Source organism: Phyllostomus discolor, chromosome 7 (assembly GCF_004126475.2).
Source record: "Phyllostomus discolor isolate MPI-MPIP mPhyDis1 chromosome 7, mPhyDis1.pri.v3, whole genome shotgun sequence".
NCBI lineage: Eukaryota > Metazoa > Chordata > Mammalia > Chiroptera > Phyllostomidae > Phyllostomus > Phyllostomus discolor.
In genome coordinates this window covers 59,144,861-59,165,777 of record NC_040909.2, presented here as the reverse complement: position 1 = coordinate 59,165,777, position 20,917 = coordinate 59,144,861, and the positions used below count along the sequence as shown (strand labels likewise).

General features: G+C 38.1%; 1 protein-coding gene, 1 long non-coding RNA gene and 1 pseudogene across 21 annotated transcripts in view; all 3 read left to right on the top strand.

Annotated features, from left to right (window-relative positions):
* MAGI1 (membrane associated guanylate kinase, WW and PDZ domain containing 1) overlaps positions 1–20,917 on the top strand; it is a 604,195-nt gene that overhangs the window by 94,378 nt on the left and 488,900 nt on the right. The gene's annotated exons all lie outside the window — the stretch shown is intronic.
* LOC118501826 lies at positions 2,312–8,307 on the top strand. Its single transcript, XR_004904489.1, has 2 exons — positions 2,312–6,814; positions 6,863–8,307. It is a non-coding gene; the product is annotated as an uncharacterized LOC118501826 (long non-coding RNA).
* LOC114502232 lies at positions 6,820–6,990 on the top strand (annotated as a pseudogene).

Here is a 20,917-nt window from a genome sequence, read left to right as displayed (position 1 = left end):
AGGGCAAGGGAGTTGTGACCAGAAAAAGCAGGCTGAGATCTGCAGACAGTTTGAAGGCATTTTCAAGGTATTAGGCTGCCTGCCATTCTTTTGACAGCTCTTGAAATCTCAAGCAGTAGTACCTTGCAATTGGAATTTAGATGGCAGAACATGGAACTTCTTCCTCCTTACAGGTTTACTTTCTTGATGATATTCTCTTTGTGGTATCACCACACTGGTGGAGGCTGTGCTTTTGGTAAGCTCTACAAACTTGTTCATCTTCAGGATGAAAGATGCTGTCCACAGAGAAAGTTAGACATATATATATTTTTCGCAGTTTGATTCAAATTTTGCCGAATTTTATTTTATTTTTGGTTGGCCAGGTAAATATAATTCTTCTTTCCTATATTGTTGGCTGTATCCATTGGTCTCCTTGCTTGCTACCCTAACTTCTGAGTCCCCTCTGTTCCATCTTTGCCATTTAAAGACAGTCAAGGAACAGGGTATTTTGGAGAATCCTCCCTCCATGACTAATGAAATTAATTGAAATGTACTGACTTCTCAGATGACAGATAACATATGTATCTACATAAGAACTGATTTACAGTTGACCTGCTATGGATCGCAGATATCTACTGAAACATGGATGAATTCCAACTGCTACTTTTGCCGTATTTTAAAAAAATATGTAGTCTTTATTATATTTTTCCATTACCATATAGTCCCTTTATACCCCCTCCCCCCTACCACACTGTTGTCCATGTGCATAAGTCTTTTCCCCTTTTTGCACAATCCCTCCACGCCCTAGTCCCCCCATCTACTATGTCTACTAACTGTCATCTGCTCTCCATCTATGAGTCTATCTCTGTTTTGCTTGTTAGTTCAGATTGTTCGTTAAGATTCCACATTATGAGTGAAATCATTTCGTATTTGTCTTTCTCTGACTGGCTTGTTTCATTTAGCATAATGTTCTTCAGGTCCATCCATACTGTTGCAAAGGATAAAATTTTCTTCTTTTTTATGGCTGAGTAGAATCTCATTGTGTAAATGTCCCATAGTTGTTTTATCTACTTATCTATTGATGGGCATTTGGGCTTCTTCCATATCTTGGTGATTGTAAATAATGCTGCAGTGAACATAGGGGTGCTTATGTTCTTTCAAATTAGTGTTTTACTTTCCTTTGGATATATTCCCAGAAGTGGGATCACTGGGTCAAAAGGCAGATCCATCTTTAATTTTTTTGATGGATCTCCATACTGCTTTCCACAGTGGCTGCACCTATCCGCATTCCAACAGTGCAAGAGTTTCCTTTTCTCCACTTTCTCTCCAGTACTTGTTGTTTTTTGATTTATTGATGATAGCCATTCTGACAGGTGTGGGCTGATATCTCATTATGGTTTTTATTTGCATTTCTCTGATGATTAGTGACTTTGAGCATCTTTTCATATGTCTATTGTCCATTTGTATGTCCTCTTGGAGAAGTATCTATTCAGGTCCTTTGCCCATTTTTTAATTGGTTTGTTTGTGTTTTCGGTGTTCCATTTTATAAGTACTTTATAAATTTTGGTTATTAACCCCTTATCAGATATATTGGCAAATATGTTCTCCCATTCAGTGAATTGTCTTTTATTTTGTTGATCATTTCCTTTGTGTGCAAAAACATTTTAGTTTGATAAAGTCCCATGTGTTTACTTTTTCTTTTGTTTCCCTTGCCTGGGGAGATATATCCAATAAAAAATTCCTACAATGTCCTGAGATTTTGCTGTCTATGTTTTCTTCTAGGATATTTATGGTTTTGGGTCTAACATTTAAGCCTTTGATCGTTTTGAATTTATTCTTGTGTGTGGTATGAGAAGGTGGTCTAGTTTCATTTTCCTGTATGTATCTGTCCAATTTTACCAACACCATTACCATCTTCTTTTTGTCCTGCCTCAAAAACAATTACAAAATTTGTAGACCCTTGGAAAACTTGTTGGCCTAGACATGATGTCTGTGGTGCTGATGGATTATGATAGTTTTTCTTAAAACCTTTCTATTGCTATTCATTGTTTTCAGGTGAAGGTCAACATCCATAACCTGGTTCTGTATGATCTGACCTCTTTGTTTTGCTGCCTAACAAAACCACCAAGGCTTTGTGGCTTAAAAAAATAAAAACAAACCCTGGCTGCTGTGGCTTAGTGCATTGAGTACAGGCCTGCAAACCAAAGGGTTGCAGGTTTGATTCCCATTCAAGGCACATGCCTGGGTTACAGGCAGGTCCCCAGTAGGGGACACCTGAGAGGCAACCACTCATTGATGTTTCTCTCCCTCTCTTTCTTCCTCCCTTCCCTTCTCTCTAAAAATAAATAAATACAATATTAAAAATAATAAAAACAATAATTTCTTATTTCTAATGATTTTTTGGATTGGCCAGATAGTTCTTGGGCTTGTTTTACCTGGGTCGACTCTTCTTTTATGTTTAGTAGGAAAGGTGACTGAGCCAAATGGTCAAGGTGTTTTTTTTTACTGTCTGGCCATTGGTCCTGGCTGTCCACTGGGGTTATCTTGGTTCTTGTCCACATGGTGTCTTTACGTTCATTAGGGCTAGACTGGCTGGCTCTCTTACTTGATGGTGTCAGGGCAGCATTGGAGAATAGTGAAGGTAGAAGCAAGGTCACTTGAGGCCCATGCTATGGCAATCACGCTGTCACCTTTTCCACATTTTATTGGTCAAAGGAAGTCCCAGGTCAGCCAAAATTCAAAGGGTGAAGAAACAGACTCCACTTCTTGATGGTATTTGCTGTAGAGAATTTGGTCTGCCAAGCCATTCCTCTGGATCTTTCCATATGTCCCCTTTCACTGCCTATTCCAGCCACTAAATTTTTTCAGTTTCTTAAATTCAGCTTGTTTTTCAGCTTTTGGCCTGACAATAAGTATTTCTTACCACCTGGAATATTCTTTCTCACCTATTTTTTCCAGCTAACTGCTACACATACTAAAGATCTCAGCTTCATTGTCACTTAATGAGGGAGCTCTTGCTTGCCCATGCCCTAGGTTTATGGAAATATAATCCCTCTTCTATGATCTAATAATTCCCTTTGCTTTCCTTGTCATAATGTCACTCATCACTCTTTTAAGAGAATAGTAATAATACTACTACTAATAATAACTATTATTATTATATTTTTAATCTTTTCCTGATAAACTTTAAACTGTAGGAGGCAGGACTGGCATCTATCTTGTTCTTATTGTGTGTGTAGTATCCAGCCCAGTGACTGGCTTATAATGGTTGATGTGAAAGAAATACTTGTAGAATGCAGATCAAATTGGGGCAGATTCATTATTGGCATTTGCTCTCAAGATGATCTTGATGTTCCCTTTTGGAATATCTCATTCTGTCTCCGCCATCCCCCTTTATCCCTTTCTGCTCAAAGAAATAGCCTAGTAGAAGAGGACTTGGTGATGTAATTAGGTCAGAAGCCTTTCTCTTAGACTTATTAAGCCGTTAGACCTGTTAAATCACTTGCTAATATCAAATGACTTCAGAAAAAATCTTATTTGTAGTCTATAAAATAGGTGGTTACAGATACTAATTTAAGAAAGACTTTCCCTTAGCTCATCCACCCTATTATTTCCTCCTTTTCTGCACCTATATTGCATTTAGAGTCAGCTTGTCACCCTAATTGCTCTCTAATTATTCCATGTGCAAGTCTCAGCTTCTCACCTAGATTTAACTCTTTGAAGAAAAAGGAATATGTTTTATACATCATTTATTTCTTTCTTCACAGTGAATACCATCATAATTAGTTAGTAAACACTGGCTCATCCAAGATTGCTCTTCCTTCTTTTTTTACTCCAAACACTGCATTTAGTGTTTTATTTCAGAGTCTCAATGAGTATATATTCCAGTCTACTTGGTTGTGGTAGCCAGCCCTCAGAGCTCTCCACCCCCACCCCCAACACTTCTCACTTCTTGTATTCATGCCTTGTATAGTTCATTCTCACACTGAAGAGGACTGATTTTTTTAAATAAAACTGCATCTTCTTTATTTTGCATACTTTAATTTCAAAGCAAATAAAAAATAACAACAAAAATCTCCACAATATAAGAGGATGGACATTTGAGCCAATAAAATGTGGTGGAAATGACAGCATGTCACTCCCAAGGTTAGGTTATTAGAGGTATTTTGGCTTCTGCTTTGCTCTTTTGGATCACTTGCTCTGGGGTAAGCCACAGGATGAAGTTTCCACAGGATGAGGATGTGAAAGCAGCCTTTTGGACTTGTCCACATCGTGAGGAGCCCGGGTCTCTTGCCAACAGCTATATTATGAGCTTCTGAAAGGCAGATCCTCTAGCATCGATGAAGCCTTCAGATGACTGTAGCTCTGGCCAGCGTCTTGACTTAATGACATGAGAGCCCCTGAGCCAGAACCATCATGCTGCACTCCTCCCAAGTTCTTGACCCACAGAAACTGTGTGAGATAGTAAAGTGAGATTGTTGTTTTAGGCTACTGCATTTTGGAGTAATTTGTTACACAGCAATAGAGAACTAATATGTCAGCCATTTTGCATTCTCTGTGGACTCTTAAGAAAAGAAGTTAGCCTTTGTCTGCAACTGGATTGGTTGAGGTTAGCCCTGGAAAAGGTCCTTCAGCCATGGTATTTACACAATAATTATGGAGAGAAGTGTGACTATAATCTTTCCTGGATGCCCAATTTTCAATGGGACATTTAGTCAGATGCTACTTAGAGACAGGTAGGATGGTCTCATCTCTCATGTTATTCCTACATCATAAGATTAAAACTTTGAAAAGATAGAATTGTTAAGTAAATGAAGCTGCTCTAGGACAGTAGAGAATAATGCTTTATCTATAGTTAATTATGAATCATCTTTGGTTTTAATAGCATGCATGTGAAGGAAGGAGAATTTATTATATAGAAAGAGGAATGGCTCATGAAACTCAAGGGTAAGGATGGAGTAGGGCCTCATGAAGGTTCTGGAACTGGAATAGAAAGTTGTGAGGACTCTACTTTATCTCCTCTTTGCCTTACATGTATTTCTCTCTAGATCTTTGATTTTCCATCTTCAAGGTGGAATTTGGAAGCACCACAGCTTATTATTATGCACAGCCTCCTAACTTATTATGTGACAGTTTTAGTCACACAGAGGTTTGTGTTCTAGTTTTCCCCAAAGAATTTGGTGGCTCCTAAGCCAGATGGTCATTACTGAGCCAGTCAGCCATTGCCTGTGGGGGTATGTAGAGATGGGAGGGTGTTGGGGTTGAGGGATGGGCTACCAGGAGCACATTCCTGTTGATGGAATGTGTGTGTTGAGGGGAAGATGGTAAAGGTGATAAAGTTCTAAAGAAGGAGCCTAGGGGACAGACAAGCACTTGAAAAGGTATCTGCTACCTTTTCAAGAGGAGAGAACTTGGTTTAGAAAACATGATGTACCATCTCAGCTTTATAAAGCAGCAGATCCTCAACCTATTGTTATGCAAAGCAGTGACCACTGAGAAAGCCTATCCTTTTCCCCCACTTCCTCCTTCCTACTTAGATCCTGGGTTTATACCTTTTACAACCAAGAGCTTTAGTATTTGGGGGTAAAATAATACTACATACCCTAAAAGCCAAAATCAAAGGCTATACTGATAATGTACTTTTATGATATTTATAAGGGAAGTCAGTGTTGTTGGCTAGTCAAAACTGTCACCTGTAAATATGCATTTGAAAGAGTAGAGGGAATAAGAACAGATATTGTTCTGGTCTTTGTGAACTTAAGCATCTCTTGGAGTTTGGGCTGAATACGTGAGACAGTTCTGATGTGTTTATTTGCCACATAGGACTTAGGGTCAAGATATCTGAAATACTTCCTCATGAACAATACAACAAAGTAATTTCAGTACAGCATAATTCCATAGGTCTCTGTCAAGGCCTTCTTTGCATTCTTTTAAGCAGAACAGAAGAGAAGATGAGCAAGAAAATGTTGTATAGATTAGATGTAAAATGTATAAGTTTTGAAGTGTTTTTTGCTGAAAAATAAGCATAATGAAAGCTTTTGAAGTGTTTGTAAATATTTCTTTCCACAAACAGGTAATTTAATGAGGTTCCAAAATACTCGGATTCCCAATATCTTAATTTATTTCTGTGGTTTATTTTCTGCAATATTTGGCAACTCCAAGCTTCAATGAAGTCTTTTTATATGTGTTATATGTGATGGTATTCCAGTGGGGAGAGTATATTTTAAAACACATGGTTTAATTTCTGTCATAAGGCTTTTCAATGACTGTATGTATATCTATGCTAATTATAGGGCTATGAAAAGTCAATTGTAAGAAAATACATGTGGAGATTTTCACTGTGCTGGAACCCAAAATTGTGTGTAAATTCACACATAATAGCAGGTTTCCCTCTGCCCTGGGAATAATGTGTAAGTTTTTACCCTGTAATATAACTTGAAAAGAAGTTGAAGAAAACATAAGAATGGAAGTGGTGTTTTGATAAATACATTTGCCCATTTCCTTTGTGTAAATACTCCCACAAAGGCCAATATGAAGTGACTAATGTACAAGCACAGAACACAGAGCTGGGTAGATGCATACAGTTGGCTCTTTGGTGTTAATGCAGGTGGCTCCTGCCACCATTGAGTTCCATACTCAGTAAAGTATGATGACTGATAATATAATAACCATAAATGAGGGTGGATAATGGTTCATTGGGATTAGGAGTTTTAAAAGCTCTTTTACACACATTATTTAAGGAGCACGGTCTGAAATAAGTACTGTTACTAGACCCAGCCTTTATTTCTAAGTGCTTGGATTCTCATTCTCGTTAGTCATCTCGATAAGATCTGAGGTTATATTGCTTCTTGGCCTTTTGGCTAAGATCAAGTGTAGATCTGAGGTTATCCAAAAACTCAGAGTGAAGTTGGTTCTCAGTGGCATGTGTGAGATTCAGACCCGAGTCTTTCTGATTCTAGGGTCTACATTTGTAATTATTATAAAATATAAATAATTATTTAAATGTTTAAAAGTTGATTGCATTTCCCATAAGCTTTCTCTTTTCCAGTTGTAAATATCCACAGTTCTTATTAAATAACTCACTAATTTATTCAGATACTCACAATGAGCATCTGTTAGGTGTCAGTTGTTGTTCTCTGTGCTAGGGGTGTGTCAGGGACCGAAACAGTAAAATATCCTCATCTTGGCGGGGTCAGCCAGACAACAAATTCATGTAAAAGTAATGAATGTTTGTTAGGAGGTGAAAAAAATTTAAATACGGTGATACTACCCCCTTAGATCATTTAATTTTCAGACCTTCCTCCTTTGCTGACTGCCTCTCCTGGAAAGGATGTGCTGTGTTTTAGTTGTGTTTCCTGAGCACCAGGTGTGGTCTGCCTGGCTTGCCTCAGGCAGGGGTCCCTTCCCCTTCCTTCCCTTGGTTTGGTCCTTAATGGGTAGAGGCCCTTCCCTGTCCTTGGACCCATGTCACATTCTTGGCTGGTATTGATCTTGTGGTCGGCCTAAAACACACATCTGTTTCCAACAGGACACCTGCCAGCCAAGCCTTGTTTTCCTCAGTGTGTCATTTTATCATTGATCGAGTGAACCTAGAATCAGTCCTTTATATTTATCTCTGTGGTATCTCATTATATAAAAAACCTGCAGGGGCAACTTGATTTATTAGCAAACAAATTTGCATTTGTGACGTCTCTGTTTCTTAATGCTCCTTGAAGCAGTGTTTTCTACAGTGTGGGGCTACCCATTATACGTGAGGGATTGGCATTGAATCTTGCAGTGAGGTGGTCACTTCTTGTAAGTGGGTGTGATGAGGTTGAGACTGTCTCATTTGGTGTACATGGGTCTGTAGTATCTTTAAGCCTTGCTGATCCACCTGTTCAGAAAAGGGAGACAGTGAGATGGAGAGAATGCCAATCTTGGACCTTCTGCAAATGACAGTTTTTAGCTAGAAATTAATAACATTCTTTTATTTACATTGTATTTTTTAGGGCTTCCTTTTAGTTAGAGTAGGTGATATTGATTTTCATTTCACAATAATGAAATAAAATTAGATCTGTTCATGTTACAATATGTCATTTAAGCAAATATGCATAAATGATAGGTGTTTTTCAAGTATGTCACATTATAAAGTTGGCTTTTCAATGTCTAAAGTTTGGTTAATATTTGTCTAATGCTGCCGGGTCAGAAATAGACATAAATCTTTTTACTAGCCGAGGTCAAAAGATAAGTAACAACATTTTAAAATCTAAAAATATCTCACTGTAATCATGTAGTTGGAGCAGTGGTTAAGAGCATAAACTTTGGAGCCAAACTCTTGATTCGAATCTCTTTTTTTTAAAAAAAGATTGTATATATATATATATATATAAAACTTTTAGACCTTCCAGACATATATATATATATATATATATATATATATGACCTTTAAAAAATGTAAGACCTTTCAGACCTTATATATTTATATATATTTAAAATGTATATTTTTATAAATATGTATTTTAAAAATATATATTTTTATATATATAAGAAATATATATATTTATATATTTTTTTAGCGAGGGGAAGGGAGGGAGAAAGAGAGGGAGAGAAACATCCATTTTTTGCCCCTCACATGCCCCCAATGGGGGGGGGGCTGGCCTTGCAACCCAAGCATGTGCCCCCACCAGATATTGAACCAGTGACTGTTCAGTGTGCAGGATAATGCCCAGCCCACTGAGCCACACCCGTCAGGGCTTGAATCCCTCCTTTGCTAGTTGTATGATCTTGGGTAAGGTACTTAATATTGTACTTGGTGCCTCAGTTTGTTCATCTGAAAAATAGGGATGTAAGTATTTACCTCAAAAGATAATTGTGAGGATTAAATGAGTTAATGTATTAAGGATAGTTATACCTATGTAAGTGTGAGCTATGATTATTTTTTTCTATTATTTTTTAAGGGGATGATGTTCTTCATTCATTTTCATCAGTCTAACCAACGTGTCCTAGCCGTTCAAGGAGTATATTACTTAGTGTTCTAGGTCATGTAAATTGAAAAAGAAATAAGCCATATTGTGTTAATATTATGAACAAAGTTACCATTGCTTTTTTCCCAGTTTCTTATTGGAGAATTATGTTTTCACTGCCCTGGGTTGTTTTTAATTGTTCTTATTGGGTCAAGGTTGGCTTTTTTTATACAAAGTCTGGGCAAGGTGCCCTTTATTGTCATTTTGTTTGACCTTTAGGCCAATTTTTTATGTATAAGTAATACACAGAAGCACCTCTTGGACTGAGGACTTTTATTACTTTGGGATTAAATTTCAACGGAAATTTCAAGGGTGATTCAATAGATGAGGAACTGGAAATTTAAAGGTGGCTTAAGTATGGATCTGCTTTCTCTTCTTCTGCCATCTCATGGTTTAAATGAAAAATAAGATCTCCTGGATTATTAGATAAGCACTTGGAAGGAGGCAGAGAGAGACACAGGCTTGAGGTGGCATATCCCAAGGTAAGCTGTATAGGACTTGAGGTCCTCTAGTGATAGAAAGTATTTTATTGGGACAGTGACAGGGTTGGGGTGGGGAGGTGGGCAGACAAGTCTGGGAAAGACTGGAATACATAAAGCTTACTAGATTTATCTATTTGCACATCTTCTCAGAGTATTTTATGTATGAAAATCCCCATAATGCTCTAAAATATTAAATAATAATAAGTTAACTTTAATTTAGCACTTATTTAGTATGTGCCAGACATGGTTTTGAGCAGTTCATATGTATTGACTTATAAATCCTCACAACAACCCACTGAGGTAGACATATGTATGTATTGTCATCTGATATATGAGTAAACTGAAGCATGGAGTTGAGGAGGTAGCATTTCCAGAGCTTACCTGATCAGAGACAGGTTCTGTGATGCACCTTGTCAGATTAGAGACCTGGAAACCTACTCTGATGCTCTAGCAAAGTGACTCTCACTTAGACAATTTTGGATGTAGGATGGCCTCACTCTGACCTCATCATGGTGCTAGGCCTCTGGTTTCTGCCCAGGAAATGAGGACTTGTCTTAGAATCCCTGCACTGCATAGATTTGTCTCTCATGATAGTCTCGCTTGATTTGATGCTAGAAATTCTTGAAGTAGGACTCATATATCTTAAAGTGGCAGGTTTAATTTTTCAACTTGACAATCTCCTGGATAAGGGGAGCTGATCCCATTTCTGCAGACCAGCCCTTTTTTATTTGAGAACTTCAGTAGCACATCTTGAGGGTGAGGACTTGATATGTGGAAAGGGAAGACAGGTTTGAATAGGGCCTGTGATCCTACTTAAGTTAATTGAAAGGATATTGGATTAATAAACCATTTAAATTTTCCTTAAGTTAAAAGAATGCAAAAATGCTACACGCTGCACCAGGTTTTAAATGCATGCTAATTCATCAAGAACCAAAATGGCATTTTAACAGATGGTCTTAACTTCATTTATTTATACATTTCCTTGAATTATTTTGGTATTATACAAGTGATGAAATCATGTCGAGTAAATTACTGCCTTGCTCCCCTCCACAGCTGAGTCTAATACTTAAAAATCTCTTTGATTATTTCCTATTATTCTTAATACAAAATCCAAATTCATTAATGCTGTCTGTAATATCTGGCCTCTGGCCTCTGTAACTTCAGGGCTGATGCTAGTTCAAATTGCTTCTTTGTGATAATGAGAAAATAACACATAGAGAGGGCTGCACCTTCGCCCCAACACATTCCTTGGCCAAGTGTCCTTGTGCAGTGCATGCCCTGCACAGCTGCACAGGACTGGCCAGCCTCATCTCATATCCCTCACAACATCCTTCATGCCCCCTGGGTAATTCTCATCACGCTCAAAAGGACTTGTTGAATGTCTCATTCTTGCTGGAGGGTAACCCCATATTGTCATCTTGACTGCTCTATCTCTAAGAACTGGCAAATACTGGGCACCTGGTAAGCTCTTTATCATGTTTATTGTTTATGATGTGCATTGAATGCAGGCTTGACAGTTGTGTGCATGGGTTGGAGGATGGGCACAAATGGAATGGATAGAGCAAGCATAGGTCTTGCACTGAAGATTTAGAGATCCTTTGCCTGGGACACATGGACCTAGGATCTTAAAATCAAACTTGCAGACTGGTACGGAGACATCAAGTTTTATCTAAGTGCTTCTCAGCCTTCAGGGAGGCTGCATTTTGTAAATCTCTTCTGTTGTTAATCTCTTCTGTTCCATGTAATCAGATGTTCCTGCTAGGAAGAAAAAGTGTTATGTTTTATTATTATGTACAGTGTAACCAGATCTCTTGCATGCTGGGGCTTCTAATGACTTTTGGAAGCAGCTGGGATTACACTAGTGATTATTTGACACTAACCTGGTGATCTTTTGACTTGTGGTTACTAATGCTGTCTTGCTGTTTACAGACTTTATTCATGCTGTAATGTTATATCGCATCATTACATTCTCTTCCCAGGTGTATTGGTTTCCTAGGGTTACCATAAAAAAGCAGGTGGCTTAAAACAACAGAAATTTATTTTCTCATAGTCCTGAATGCTGTAAGACCGAGACCAAGGTGTCTGCCTGGGCCATGCTTCCTTGGAAGGCTCTGGTAAAGACCCTTTCTTAGTTCTTCCTAGCCTGGTTGCTGGCAGTACTTGGCATTCCTTGGTGTGCAGCCTCATCATGCCAATTATGCCTCCCTCTGCACATGGCTGCCTTCCCTCTGGGTCTCTTGAGTGTCTTCTCTCATCTTGTAAGAGCAACAGTCACATTGGGTTTAAGGCTGACCCTAATCCAGTGGGACCTCATCTTAACGAACAATGTCTGCAAAGATCCTATTTCTAATTAAGGTCACCTGAGGTTCCAGCTGGACATGAATTTTAGGGGGATGGGGACACTATTCAATTCAGTACACCAGGTTTCACCTCTTTTCCATAGTGGCTAGTCCATGAGTTTAGGTAAAGGCTCTATTGTTTTTTGTGTGACCTTGTGAATTCATGCCATCTCTTACGGTCTCAGTTTCTGTAAAAGGGGACTAGTAATAGTACCTGTTTCGTAGGAGGTCTTGAAGATTAAGTGAGGTGATGCAGAAAGCCATGTAAAATGTCACCAGTATGTGGGAAAAGCTTTTAATATACTTTTATTATTATTTCTTTCCTTTATCTGAAGCCAAATCTAAAGATATTTTCTGATTTTCTTTTTACTGATTTTCCAAATCAATTCTGATTTTTTTTGTTCCATTAACTTTTATTAGTAGGTTGTAGCCAATTATCAGTTATTTTGATTGATTCTCCTTTGATTGACTTGGTAAATTGATCACTCCTTTAGGAAGATTTCAATAGAGGTAAGAGTTTCTGTGTTGATTAGAGGTTATTCCAATATGGTGGTAAAGTTTTTAAGAAAATTGTAAGTCGGTGGTAAAATACAGACTGACTTAAGAAATTTGTCTTTTCACATCAAATTCTTTTGGCTGAACATTGGCTTGAGCAAGAGATCATGTGTTTGGGTTTTTCCAATTTGGCAAAACCATGTTAAATAATTCTGCAGTGGGTAGAAATGGTGATAAAAGTCAAAGAAATGTGTTTGCGTTTTCTGTGCAATTATAATCTGAACTGAACATTTGATAGTGGGGTAGATTAAAAGTATAAAAGTGCAGCTCAATTCTATTTTGTACTTAGTAAATGTAATATAAATTAAAACCTGTGTGTCACCTGTGATAATTCAAGTTAATGTTAATTTTCATTTTGTTCTGAAATGTGAAACTGAATACATGTTAAGAATCTGTTTAAGAGGAAGCAAAATGGACTAAAATTAATTATACCATATTGTTCTAAAAATATTTTTAAGTTCCAAGAGAGAATGAAACTTATAAATATGGAGTAGCTTGAGGTGCTTGAATCTAGGAGAACAGAGATTAGGGTTTCACCTGACCTAGGTATTATGTCTCTCAAGAAGAGATGGTTCAGGATTAGAAATTCATATGGTGTTTGTATGTGACTGACAATCTGAGTGAAGATCCAATATGTAGCTTAAAACTACAGAGAAGGTCAATGTGGAAGCTCTTGTTCTTGAATATCACTGTCTTTAATGACTTATCACAGAGGTGTTAGAGAAATGAAGGGCATGGTCTGAAGTGCGTAGTTAGGAGAAAATAACACAGCACAATGGACTTGGGTGGAGGGTTAATACTAACTGGTTGGAGAGTCAATATGTGTAAATGAAGTGCAATTTGTTCTCTGTGGCCCAAAGAGACATAAACAGAATTCTGGGGAGTAATTGATGACATGCAAAGCTCCCTAAAATGAGATGTAATCGCCTAGAAATGTGGTTCTTTCACTGATAACTGAATTTCCCAAGCCCAGGCTGGGTCATTCCAAGCGGAAGTTTACAGTGGACCCAAAGATTGGATTCGAAGTTGGGCCAGGTGACCACCTAGATACTGAATTTCCAGGATGATGACCGATGGGATACAACTGGAGAAAGTGAAAAGGGGCACAGTGATTGAAGGTTCTTGGGGTATTTGTCTAAGAAGTAGAGTTTTGATGTACAAAGCAGTAGCTAGATTTTAGGGAGGAGGCCAAGAATGGGTATGGGGAAAATTATTCCAGCAGTATTTAATGGTCATTGTTATCAAAACCAAAAACTCTGGGAAATTGCATTTTTAAATAAAATAATTAAATGTATTCTCTCTAGGGAGTTGGGAGCAGTTTTCTAACTTGTCACAGTGAATAAAACATGGAGGGAGGGGTGGGGGGGAGAGAGAGAATGAACGAATGAACGTTTGAATGAACGAATGAATGAATGGATGGGAGTATATACAAGTTATCTCCTGGATGTCTTTTCTTGTATAAGAATTATGGGGGTTAAGAAATGGAAAATCAAGTTTTTGTTACATACATAATTTTAGAATGAGGAGTCAGCATTTTATTTCCTGGGACAAAAAAAGAATCTCCTTCAAATTCAGTGAATTAATTCACTCTTCTCCAAAGGAAAAGCTGATGAAATTCTGTCAAGCAAGGGTCGTGAAAACTGATAGTCTTCCCAGATCAGGGTCCATCATATTACCTGGTTTCCTGTGCAGTGAAGGCCCTGATAGACACTCAACTGTCTGCCAGAATAATATGGGACTCAAGTTTTATCCCCTTTCAGCTAGTTTTCATTTTGTTTTGTTTGATCATTTTGGAAAATGAGGAGCATTATTATTCCTTAAGAAAAACAGATCTCCCTGTGATAAAGTTTAACACTTCAGCACTTTACAAGCATTGTTCTTATCTTACATTTGTTTGTAGGTGGGACAGTTTCAAAGGGAGACTATGTTAAATATTCTGATTTTAAGCAATTAAATTTAAGCTGACATGTTTAGCCACCAACAATTAGAACGAGAGCAACTCATTTGTTGCCAAAAGAGAGTAGTTGAAGATTGTTGTGGAACTAGATATTTCCATAGATCCTCTGAAGGGAGCAATCAGCAGGTGAACGTTTTCAGCCCCAGGTTTTTAATCAAGATAAGCAAAAGTAAAGAGTGTCGAAAATTGACTTGACTTAGGGTGGTGAACACACAATACAATATACAGTTGATGTATTACAGAACTACATCTGAAACCTATATAATTTTATTAACCAATATCACTCTAATAAATTAAGTTAAAAAAAGATTACAGAAAATTAACCTGATATAATTATTTAAGTTTATGTTTAAATTGCCGGTGTCTTTCTGGGCATTTAATAAAAATGCTTTAAGTATAGGAATTTGTTTGTGATGATTCAGTGTTGTCACTGTTCTGGATTTTGGCCATTCTAATAGATATGTAGTGGTAACTCATTGTTGTTCCTCTGTAGCTTTTTATTTTTCAATTTTAAAAGTGATAACATTTCAGAAGGATAGAGAAAAAGCAAAACCTCTTACCTCCTCATTCTTAGAGTTAGTGGTCTGATGTATATCTTTCTAGCTGTTTTTTTTTTTTTTTTTTTTTTTTTAAAGATTTTATTTATTTATTTTTAGAGAGGGAAGGGAGGGAGAAAGAGAGAGTGAGAGAAACATCAATGTGTGGTTGCTGGGGGTTATGGCCTGCAACCCAGGTATGTACCCTGGCTGGGAATCGAACCTGCGACACTTTGGTTCGCAGCCCACACTCAATCCACTGAGGTACGCCAGCCAGGGCTTCTAGCTGTTTTTTAATTTATATATAAAAAAGAAATACCTTTGGCTAAGTTCACAAAATAAGAATCAGATAATTTAAACACTTTTGACAGTAATGAAATGTAAGAAAACACTTGGCAGTCCAGAGAAATTTTTAAAGTCAAAGATAAGTTTTCAGGGTGATTAATGTATTCATTAGGTATGTGATTTTCAAAAGATAAAAAGGGTATTAAATAAAAAGATAAAAAGAAAGTAGTTCCTCCCTCAACCAGGTAGCTTCCCCTCACTTTTATCAGTGGGCTTTTCTGGAGGCTGTGTGTGTGTAAAATACATATTGCATCATGCGTTTGAAGCAAATGGTAACATATCCATAATTTTGCAACTAGCTTTTTTCCCCCAACTGACAGCACACTTTAATTCAATATAAATCAAAGCTTGATTTGCTAAGCTCTGAGCCTCTTGCTTCCAGGTTGCTTAATTATTTTTAGAGTTAAGGAAACAAATGACCTGGGATGTCCATAGGGAGGAAAGACAGGAAGCAGAAAATACCATTAGTTACCTGATAGTCATCATTTTACCAAGCGAAGAGAAGGCAGTTTTCAGGAAAGCATATGGAATATGGCTCTTGATGGAGCTACGTGCCTCTTGAAGGATACACGTGGGTAACCACAGGGGTGATTCACGGCCAGTGCAGCTGTAAACTTCTCTTTTAATTAGGGAGGAAGCACCTGTGTGTTCTTACTTGATAAGTTTTCCTCTTCCCAGTCCAGTTTCTTTAGGGATTAAAAAAAAAAGGCCCAACAAGTTGGAATGTAAATTTTCTGTAGTGGAGAACATTCCATATCTTAAAAAGGGCAAGAATACAGATGATCTGCTGGAAGATGAGGTGAGAATGGTGATCTTAACGGGTGTGAATTATGGAGAGCAAGTAACTGGGCATGTTGCATCTGTGTGTTTGGATCTGCGCTTTTGATTTGAGTGTTTATTTTACAGACTTATTGCTAAATGTTTGCAAGCTATTGATCAAATTTGAAGCTGTTGTTCAAATTTGAACAGTATAAGAGTTTTTTTGTTTTGTTTAGTTTTTTTTAAATTATCTCCTCTGGGCTCTGAGCATTTCCTTGAGATGGCACCAGCATCTCTTCATGACTTCTGGAAAGTGGCTGAGATTGGTCACATGGTAAGGGGCTTTTTCCAAGGGAGTTTTCAGCATCATTTACCCAACAGTTTGCCTGTGAAGTTCACTCTACCCTCACCTGAATTGTTCTAAACATCACTTGTAGTAGTAACTGAAATATACCTTGTAAAAACAATGATTAACTACTGTTTAATGACGTGCCTACTATATGCTAAGGGTGTGTCAGATGTATTCCTGTGTAACCTTCACTACTTCCCAAAGGATCAGGCTGGCATTATCATCTTCATTTTTAAGATGAGGAAACTGAGGCGCAGAGAGGTGACATACCTTGTTCCAGGTCACTGAGCAGGCATTCAACTCAGTTATGCAGTGTTGAAAGCCTGTTATGTTTGCACATACACCTTGCAAATATTCATCCACTATAAGCAAATATATTTGACACATCTGGGTGATACTTTCTACTCAACTTGGTGATTTGTAAATTTAATGTGCTCTTCAGGCAATTTTAGAAAAGTAGGTTCAAACCCTCCTAAGGATGGTAGCTCTCCCACAGTCTCAAACTAGTATCCTATGGGCAGAATTTGGACTATACCTGTTGTAGTTTTTGAGGGGGGGGCAGTGAAGGACAAAAGCACTGTGTTTTAATTGAATTGAGCATGCATGCCTCATGGCTTGGCTTGTACTTTCAAGTTCCCCCTTAGTCCCCGTAAGTCCTCATTTTCTTAGGCCCTGCTTACTTCATTCACTAAGTTTATCTGCATGGCTCGTGATGGAATTTGAATATGTGATGGCAGAACCGTTAAATCGTGAAATACAACAGTTAATGAGATTTATTTGTTGGTTCACATTAACATTAACAAATCAATTTTTGTCCTGAAATAATCATTGCTGATTATTAGTACATAATACATTACTCAGTGTTAAACAGTGGGTTGACTTTACTACCAATTCACTTCTAACATTTTCACAGAAGGCCCTTTGTTTGTAGAATTTTCCAAGTTCTTTAAATTTGTTGTGTCTGTCTGCTGACCTGTGGATAGAGTCATATGGTGCATTTCCTGAAGACTGATGTTTGATTCATTCTAATAATGTGCCTGGAGGTGACTTGTCATCAGGGCATCTACTGAAGAAAAAAAACTAAAGCAAGTCGGTTGTTTGTTCATAAGCTGTTCATAAGCATTAGTAGAAAAAGGAGGGCCTGTGATTTTTTTCTCTCTTCCCTCCTACCTTTATTTTTTTGTCAGTTGATTGTCCAGCTTAAATAAATTCCATTCTGGCCCCACGTGATTATCTTCTAAATTATCAAGATTCTTCAAGGGCCCTGGGACTCCTGGACTGGAGAACCTCGGGTACAGGATTGGTGGTGGATGACTCCCCACACCACTGTTTATGGACAATGACTTCTCTAAATGTGGTATGTTTTGAAGAAATTTCTGTTCCATGTATTTTCTTTAAAAAGAAAACAAAATGGATTTTACCTACTTATTTTTAGACAGAGGGGAAGGGTGGGAGAAAGACAGGAAGAGAAACATTAGTGTGTGGTTGCCTCTCACATGCCCCCTACTGGGGACGTGGCCTGCAACCCAGGCATGTGCCCTGACCAGGGTTCAAACCGGCGACTCTTTGGTTCACAGGCCTGTGCTCAATCCACTGAGCCACACCAGCCAGGGCTGTTCCTTGTATTTTCATCTTTAAGTATCTTCTGCCGCATTATTAGTGTGTTTCCTGTGAAATACTTGTCCATAGGATGCACTATACAAATATGTTTGGGAAATGCTTTTTATTCTAACACCTACTTAGGAATTTGAAATATATAAGATGTTAAAGGCTCTGAGCAGGAGCATATTTAAGGAACATATTTAGTTTTGCCCAACACAGTGTCACTCAAACTTAATTGACCAGAGAACCCACCGTAGAATCTGTATTTTCTGTACACCACCTCCTATCCTACAAAACAACCTGTACCTATTAGCTTTCTACAGCATGTACTTTGACATTGCCTCTCTGTAGAAATTGCCTGAAAGCATGAAACCATGTCTTCATTTTTTTGAGGGGGCAGTGGTCTAATTCCAGTTTCATTTCAATGGACTTATTTTGTGAAGTGCAAGTTTGTCAAATATGAACGACTTTTTTTTTTCAGCTAAGAAATTGAAGGTTTATTTTTAAGGAAATGGTGGCATGCCTGGAGTCACAGGTGAGCTCACGCTCAAAGACCTGGCTCCTTGATGGCCTCAGGGGATGAGTTATACAGGGGAAAATCATTAATCACAGTGGCTAAATGAGTCAGGGTTGTGGACTCTGTGGATTGGCTGGGGCCAGGGTAGGGAGTAGTTGATCATTGTATTAGGTCTTGATGTGAGCCATGGCGTTGTTCTGTCTGGTTTTGTGAGTGTGTGGTCCGTAGGGTGGTTCTGCTTTCTGGGGCCTGGGGCTGAAACACAATAGAAGTCAAAATGTACCTGAGGCTTTGTTCTTAAGACAGTTTGATGCTGATCAGAATCTGATGCCTTAAGGGCTTAATGATTAAGGAATGGAGTGGATGAACAGAAAGTAGAAAAAGCCATGTTAAAGAAAGGAGTTTCTGAATGGTTACAGTTGCCCCATTTCTTTTGGTCATTCCTCACTCTTGAGGATTATAGGGCAACTGGGCCCCGTCCAAGTTCAATCAAGGTCAAGGGTTAGTTTGTAGATTAAGTCAGATTTGTCTGCCCATCATGCCCCTCTTATCTGGCTTTTAAATAGTCTCACAGTATGGTTCCTGAACCTCAGAGGGAGCATTGTAGGTGTTTAGTTTAAAATATGAACAATTATTAATGAAGAATTGAAATTAAAGGCTTGGTAGTATTCACAATGTCTATGCTAAATAAAAGCTTATATCATCCCTCATGATGTCTGGTGGGTGACATCACCAGGTGATGTAGGACTGTGTTTCTCTTTTGGTGACTTGTAATGACTTATAGCTGATGCTGCGGTTTATGGCATGTTAGACACACTTGTGTAAATGTCAGCTTAGATGGACCTTCTCTGCCTCCTCTGGGTATATTTGTTCTCATGATTGTAAATCTTTCCCCCGTAAAATACTTTATTTTGAGTCTCATTGTAATCCTGTGAGGCAACTAAAAAAAATGTTTCCCCATTTTGTAAGGAAACAGGTCCAAAAAGATGAAGTAACTTGGTGTGTTAGTTCAGTGAATTAGGCTTTCTAGCTGCAGGTGCCCATTCTCTAAACTAACTCAACTTGTTGTGTGAGTTGAAAAATACATTTATGTTACCCAATTTTTTAAAAGCCACAAGTCAGTATTTGTTACTTTTTGGCACTTGTTTATTAGACAAAACAGGGAGCTTGACTAAAACCAGATGCAAGTTATTTTTAAGCATACCCAAATCCAAATGATCAAATACAAATTATTCTCCACTTGCAGTAGTTTTTAGTGCCTGGCTGCTGGGTTCTTCCCTCCCTGCTGTTTCTGTCTGACTCCACCACCGCCTGGTCAGAGCAGTTTATAACTCGGCCCCAAAGTCTAAGAACATGGTATGTATGATTCAGGCAGCACAACTCTCTCTTTTTTAAAGAGGACAAGTTTAAAAAAATTTTTTTGTTTAACTGAAATAATGGACTGTTGCATTTAACTCTAAACAGTTTCTAAGACAGGGCTCATGGGCATTCAAATGGGCCAAATTTCATAACCATACCCAAGAGATGATATGGATTTGGTTATTAATGGTCAGTCAAGAAATAAAATTTCCCAAGATACAATTACTTTCAGCCCTCCCCTCCCACCCTCTCTCCGCATCAAGTATTATCATTATAGTGCTTAGGAATTTAGGTTTTTTAAGGGTTTGTTCATTTACTAGCTGTGTATGTTTGATCTTGGGTAAGTAATCTTTCGGCCTTGGTATGCTCACCTGTGAAATGGGACAACTCTTCCTATCTTGTGTGCCACTTAGCACAGTGCCTTATGTATAGTAAGTACTTAGTACTTAGTAATGAGGAATTAAAAAAAACTTTTATCACCATCTAGGTGGCAAATTCAGTGCTGGAAAGTCACAAGTCAACGGGCTATAAAACAAAATTATGCTTTTGTATTTTATTTGGAAACATGGGGTAAATGAAAAGTAAGAGTCCATGATAGTACTTACATAATTTTGAGGAGAGAGGGTCATAGTGTTGGTTAGTAGATTTGAGGGACTTGAAAATAATCGGGGGCTGGGCCTTTGTACCTAGGTACAAGAAGGACCTTGGTAAGCATGTGAGTTTTAGACAATTTGGTTGCAAGCAGCCCTGAAAAATCTACCCTGAATCTACTTTAAATAAATAAATAAATAAATAAATAAATAAATAAATAAATGTGTTAAAAGCAAATAACAGGAACAAAGGATAGATTATAGAATCTGAGGGACACCTGAAAAATGGAAATGGAAAGATAGAGAGACTGGGCAGCTCCAGCCTGCTGGGTGGAGGGGAGCTGATGTACCATCTCTGTCAGGTGCCTCCTGGAGGATGAATCTACGCCAACCATTTTCTGTTTGAGATGAAAAACACATGAATAAATGTTTGAATTGTTCAGCTTGTGTAAAACACCCATTCAGAGCCGCTCGCCTGCTGGTCCCACAACCCATAGCCAGTGAAGAAACAGTATTTTCTTTGAACAACACTGGCTTGTTCCTACC